The 6,705-nt window shown below is 48.2% G+C and overlaps 1 pseudogene; it reads right to left on the bottom strand.

Moving 5' to 3' along the window:
- Positions 1-346: 346 nt before the first annotated feature.
- On the bottom strand, positions 347-4,380 carry LOC101701094 (low affinity immunoglobulin gamma Fc region receptor II pseudogene; annotated as a pseudogene).
- Positions 4,381-6,705: the final 2,325 nt, after the last annotated feature.

Below are 6,705 nucleotides of genomic sequence, written 5' to 3'. Positions count from 1 at the left end.
GACTTATGTAATCGCTCAGACGTTACCCACAGTATAAGCATGTCCCATGTTGTTAAAATCTCTTAACAACAGTAATTTTATTACATTGGCTGTGGGGCTGTGTAGAGTGTTGATGTTGGGAAGTGCCAAGGCCAGGAATCAATCAGTTAGCCACCAGGGGCCATGTGTTCCATTAGCGTCAGGCCAGAGAACTTCAGGACTCACAAAGAGAACTCTGGAAGAATCCTGCTCCCTCTTTGGAACTCCAGCATTCTCTCGACATCTCCAAGGGAGGTTCAGGCCAGGAGAGAGCAGATCCTCATTTCTGTGATTTTCTCCCCCAAATTCCAGGACCAGATAATGGAGATTAAATGTGGTTCTGATAATCGGGCTCTGTTCCATCCTCCTGAGCTTCCAGGTGCTTGAGAAGTGATAGGTGATTGTATTGTCAGCCTCAGCTTTAGCAGCTTCCTTGGGATCAGAGAGATTGGCTGCAGTCCGCTTTCTCTTGAGATAGGTCATGGCCGCTACAGCAGCGATGGCCACTGTAACAATCGCAATGACTTCAGCCACAATTTTCCCCACTGATGAAGAGTCACTTGACTTGGACTCTTAGACAGTGGTGGTCACAGGCTGTGATTTGTGGAGTGTCCTTCCTATATGTCTTGTGCAGTGGTAATCACCATTGTGACTGTGGTTTGCTCGTGGGATAGAGAAATTGCTATTGAAATTGGAAAATGTCTTGGCTATTCCATTGTGGTAGAATATTCCATTGTGACCTTTGCCAAAGGCCTGTTATTCCAGCTGTGGCACTGCAGGATGATGACTTCTCCCTCCTGGAACACTGGTTGGGGGGTCTGGAGCAGCAGCCAGTCCACAATCACTTCCAGATGCACAGGGTCACTAAGGCTGGTCCCGCCCATCTGGCACCGGTACTCTCCACTGTCATCGTTCTCCACCGTGAACCTGTAGCTGGGATGGACCTGGGTGGGGATGGGGCTCCCGCTGTGGAGCCACTGGGTGGCGTGGCTCCCAGGGCTGCGGGCCCCTCGCATGTCAGTGCCCCAGGTCTCCCCGGAGCACCTGGATCCATGGGGGCTTGCGTCTCATTGAAGCCTGCAGGAGATCAGGTGTCCTGGCAACAGGAGCCAGGAGAGAGCCCAGCGATCCACAGCAGCACATGTTCGAGCCTGGGAGGACTTGCAGTCAGCTCGGTGACACCCTGGGGCAAGGACAGCTAGGAATGGAGGGACTCAAGCCAGCTCTGAAGCAAGCTGCCTTCCACAGCGCACAGCTTCCCTTCACCCAGAAAGCAGCCAAATTCTCAGTTTCCATCCTCCCTAGAGAGGTAATGGAGGTGAGCTGTACAGGCCACCTTCCAGTACGTCTTCCATTTGGAGGCCCAGACACTGGGACCTGCACTTCTCTCATTAATGTAATGAATATCTCAGTGAATATTGCTTGAGCACCGATTTGTGAACTGGATCCTTGTCCTGGTCATTTCTCCCATCACTGGTCTCACCCCTATGGTGTGGTGAGAGAGCATGGGTGGTAGAACCGGAAGTGAAAATTTGAATGCTGAGAGCTGCTCGGGGTTTAGGTTCCAGACAGTTCATAGAAGTTTCAGTCCATAATCAGCCAACTCCAAGGCAGGGACCACAAAGAGGCATGGCAGAGCAGAAACAACATGGTGCACACAAGGCACCAAAGGTAACAAGAGCGAGAAATGCATTTCAATATGGCTAAATATAAATGATCTTTAAAATGTGTTTGCTTTGATAAATGAAATCATTTTGTTGAGATCAAGTTACTTAATATTTAGTTTCAGGAGAAAGCTTGCTATTTATTTACTTATTGAAGTTTACAATGCCTGAGCCCATGGAAAGGAACATGAAGAGAATTCGCTCTTGGAGCTTACCTCAAATTTTGGCCATTTTTTTTCTTTCATTGAGCATCAAAATTTCTCTTCCCTGGTACTAAAAATGGAGCCCTTCTCTATTGTTGATGGGAAGGTAAACTAGTACAATGACCAAGGAAATCAGTATGGAGGCTCCTCAAAGACTAAAAATAGAAATTCCATTTGACCCAGCTATATTTCCACGGGATATCTTCCTGAAAATGCTGAAGTCTTCATGTTACAGCAATACATGTATTACAACAGCACAATTTGTAATGGCTAAATTATAGAAGTGACTTATCTCTGTCAACAAAGGAATAAAGAAAATGTAGCATATATTCACAATGGAGTACCACTTAGCCATAAAGAATGATAAATTTGAGTGATTTGTAGGAAAATGAATGCATCTTAATTAACTCTTTGATTCTAAGTGACATAATTCAGACACAGAAAGTTAAGTATCACATGGTTCCCATGAGCAGCCCAAAATATAAATAATTTCAAGAGCAAAATTTAAAAAGCAAGATAAAAGGGAACGGAGATGGACTTTGTGCAGATGGGAAGGGCTCTGGAGATGAGGCGATAGGAGGGAAGGAGAGAAAGTGGATCCAGGAGTGATATGCACATGAGCCTGCCAGCGCCCACAGCATTGACGAAGCCCAAAACACACTGCGAGCAGTGCAGGCTGCAAAGAGTTAACTCCCTCCATTGGCTTCTTTAAGAATTGAGTCTCACTGAAGCTCTGTGACTCACAGAAGCACCGCATGAGCAATGCGGTAGAGTGCAGTTTAACATGACCTCCCCACTGACGGCCACAGCCGAGACCAGAGTAGCGGCCCATGAAGCTGTGGAGCTGACAGGAGGTAACATCCGTAGCTGAGGTCAGAGTAATCGCACCCAAATTCCATTGCCACAATCAGTGCCTTCATAGCTTGAAGGACAATGCTCCAATTACAGCCATATCGTCTGTCTATCTTGCTTCCAATATGAAGATGCTTTGACTTCTCTTTAAAGCCTTGCCTGCATTGGTTTCCATGGTAATCTTACGTACTGCACATATATACACATGCTTCACCTTTTACCCTGATTAATGAATAATAAAATTCAGTGGGAGAGATGGGCCGGAGCCTTTTGCCAAAGGAGCACTGGTATCACAGACTGGGCAGGTGTGGACTAGAGACTTACTGCAGGAGTCTCTGGCATGTACCAATGCCGCAAGATGAATATATTCATTATGTATGATGCATATACTAACAAAAATAAAATAATAATAATAAGAGTAAAACTCATGTCTTTTCCTGGCTTCAGAGAACCAGGATTTGGAGTAGAGATGTAAGCATTCAGTTGTCTAATAGTCAGTTTTTTTGGTTAAACCGATTGACATCAGTGAGTGCCTTGTCCTACATCTCTCCCGACTCTTCTCCCATGAGCCGTACAGGTCCAGGCACTGGCAGCAGGAATCCAAGGATGGACTGGCCCTGAGGGCGCTGCGCTGAACACCTGGCAGGAAGGACTTAAGGGCCTTGGGTGACAAGAAGGGGTTGTGTGGGCTCAGCGACGGTAATGATGACCACTGTGGTGGGGAGGCTGATCCTGGAGGACCTGCTGTGCGTGCCTGTGTGTGCACAGGGACGTTCAGGAACTCTCTGTACTTTCCACTCAGTTTTTCTGTGAACCTAAAGCTGCTCTAAACAAACATTCATTAATTAAAGGAAAATTTAACAATGTTCTGTGGCTAGAGTGTGGGATGGCCAATAACCAAAGCTTCAAAAGTGTAGCAGAGCAGAGACCGGAAGGAGGTTTTCCCACGAGGTGCGGGAGACGGGAGAGGGCGGCCCTAAAGGTGAGATCGTCAGTGTGTCATCCGCATGACGAGGGTGCCCCAGTGACCCACAGCTCTGCACCCCTAGTGCACATGGATACAAAGCAGGGAGGCACTCGGGTGTGATTTTCTCTTCTCCACTCCCCCTAGAATCACCAAGACCTCCTGCAAAGGCTGCCCAGATGCATAAAAATCAGCTTTGGCTCCTTCTGAGTGCAATCACTTGCGCACTGTTTTTGAGAAGCTCCCGAGTCAGCACACGTGCAGGTGCCCGGGAGGACTGAGGTGACGGCAGGCAGATTCCAGGGAGAGAAGATGAGAAAACTAACACACAAACCATACCCCATGCATATAAACGCGGCTCAAAACCGAAGCCTGGCGTCCCAGGCAGAGGGGTGAGAAGCACCGTCCCGTCCCCGGGGCCGCTCCTGCTCTGTGAGGAAGGGCGGGCGGGTGTGCGGCCCTGGGCTGTGCACCTCCCGGGCTTCTCACTGAATCCCCCAGCTGTGCCACGTGGCGGGGGCTCCCACCTCACTCCGTGGACGGACACGAGGCACGCGGAGTGCCGCAAGCTTCAGCAGTTTGCTAACTGATGGAGGGGGAGCCGCAGGCTTCCCCTCCAGACCCTCATCCTCACCCTCACCGGCCTTGCGGGGCACCAACCAATCCCAACATCCGCCATAACCGCCTTGCGCCTCTCAGGCTGCCCCAGGAGAGTGAAATGGGGCGGGCATCAGGGTCACCTCTACAGACCAAGGAAAGAGGGAAGATGGGGGTGGGGTGATTTGGACAGCAAGGCATCGCTACAAGAGGAAGAGTCAAGTCATTTCTCAACAGCAGCGAGGCTAGAGTCTGACTCTCCCTTCTTACATGGGGCAAAACCGTCTAGGGAAACCACTGAACTCCCGGTTAGCCCGGAGCAAAGCCATGCTGGGAGAGAGGATGCCCCTGGTGGAGAGCCCTGCTCTGCATGTGCATTGGGAGACATAAGGCCAGCCAAAGACAATGCCGAGAGCAGAACTGCTCTCGGAGACGCTGCAGTAGCAGAGAGAGGCGCCCGCGTCCCAGAAACCTCGATTCAGAAGGACAGTGCAGTGTGCTGATCCAAGTGACTCGGCCTCACATGAGAGGGAATAATCGCATGAGATTCTTTGCCACGTTCATCTTTTATTCACACTCCCTAATTCTTCGCAGGGTGAGCATCTCCAGGTTTCTTTGCTCACATAAATTTCATCATTCAGGGCCCTTAATAGAGGATTCCCTGCCACTCACTAGATAAATGTCTATCTGACCCAGAGAGCTGGCTTTTCACTATCTAAACCCTCAATTGCCAGCTTCTCCATTTAAGGTAGAATAGGGCAAGGAGATTCAAGGGGAAGTGGAAGCGATAGCCCTTTTGACAAAAATGGTCAAGTAGGTGTGCTGATGGCTGCAGAGCTCCGAGGCGATGCCATTTCTGATCACCTGAGACTGCCCGTCCCACCCCTTCTCCCCCATCGGAAAAGCACCTGCCACACTGGCTTCGGTCTCACAAGGTGAGTGGTTCCAGAATAGTTTGAGTTAAATGCCGTAAGAATGCAGCAGAGCTCAGAGCAATCTCGAGTGGGTGGAAAAGTTCACAGCATTCTTGAGATGCTGAGGAGGCAAAAGCCTGAAACACGAGATGATAGGTCGCAGATGCGAGTGAACCTAGATGCTGCAGACTTCTATATATAAATAAAACAAAGCGGAGGATGAAGAAGAAAGGCAGAGAACTGCACACAGAGAGAGTGCCTCGCCCTCCTCGAGGAAGGGGCCGCGCGTGCGCCCTGCGCCTGTGCCAGCATCACCACGCCCCCCGCGGAGTCTGCTTTGCCCTCTTCTCTCGGTCGGATCTTCTCTGCTTAAAGTTTACCTGAGTTTTCAGTGAGTGAAATCACTCAGAGAGTGACTCCGCTTCCCTCCTAAGTCACATCGTGTATTTCTGCTGTCGGTGTTCCGTAGCTGCTTGTGGGATGCACTCCGCCGAGGATCTGTGAAGGTGACCTGTGAGAGGGGCAGCGCGCTGGCGCTGTGGCGCCGACTTTGTGAGCTCCAGCACAGTGACTTGAAGAAAGAAAACCTATGGTCAGCACCCATCCATGCTTGGCCTCTCCTCATTCACTTTGTCTGTGCGGGTATCAATGCCTCCCATCTAAATACTCCTCTCTTACTGTCCTTGTCCCATGACCCATTTTTTGAGACTATCCTGAGCAACCCATGCTCCCTAATTCTTAAAACCAAACAAAGAAAATCATTGCCCCCACAGCTCAATCTCCTGACTGTTCTATTCGCCCAAGCAACCATTTACAAATCATAAGTATATCCTGTTACTTAAGCCAAATAAGTTAGAACATGGGTGTTCTTTCCATCCAGCTGCTTAATCCATAAGTAAATTACTCATCAGAATAACTTAGGGAATTAGTTAATTTACCACAAAGTGGTTGTGGATTTGAAAAGAGACAATGAGTCACATAATGTCTGTTTGGCCAGCGGTTCTTCCCTCGTAGCTCATCTGAATATCAATCATGTGATAATATGTAATTTTGTGATTGATCCACAGCATTTCATGATGGGGGAAGCTGGGGAGTATGCAATCATTCACATTCAAATTCAGAAAACCAAAATCCGTATTTAAGCAATGACAGCATTCTATTAAAGTTGATTATCACTCACCATTAATAAATTCTGCAGCTCTTTAATATAAAGCAATGAATACTCGATTTTAAGAAAGCATTTTCTTAAAGTAGAATTGATTTATGGCATCAAAAACTAATATAACAAGATACATGTTCTTATTTGGGGGAAAGAAGCATAGGGGAATAGAAGCCATAACTGATATTGCCCGATTTGGATCTGCTGCAAAGCCCTCTCCTCTCCCGCCTTTCATTGATTTCACACTGAAGGCAATTCTGAGGACAAATCGGAGTTAGAAAGTATATAAATTAGTAATTAAAGTATGCTTGCTTTTTCCTCATAAACACTTCTG

This window comes from Heterocephalus glaber, unplaced genomic scaffold, assembly GCF_053883595.1.
Source record: "Heterocephalus glaber isolate CG9 unplaced genomic scaffold, H.glaber_assembly_v1.0 deba00001687, whole genome shotgun sequence".
In the NCBI taxonomy this organism is placed as follows: Eukaryota; Metazoa; Chordata; class Mammalia; order Rodentia; family Bathyergidae; genus Heterocephalus; species Heterocephalus glaber.
Note: the sequence above shows the minus strand (reverse complement) of the source record. Positions and strands in the feature narration are given on the sequence as shown.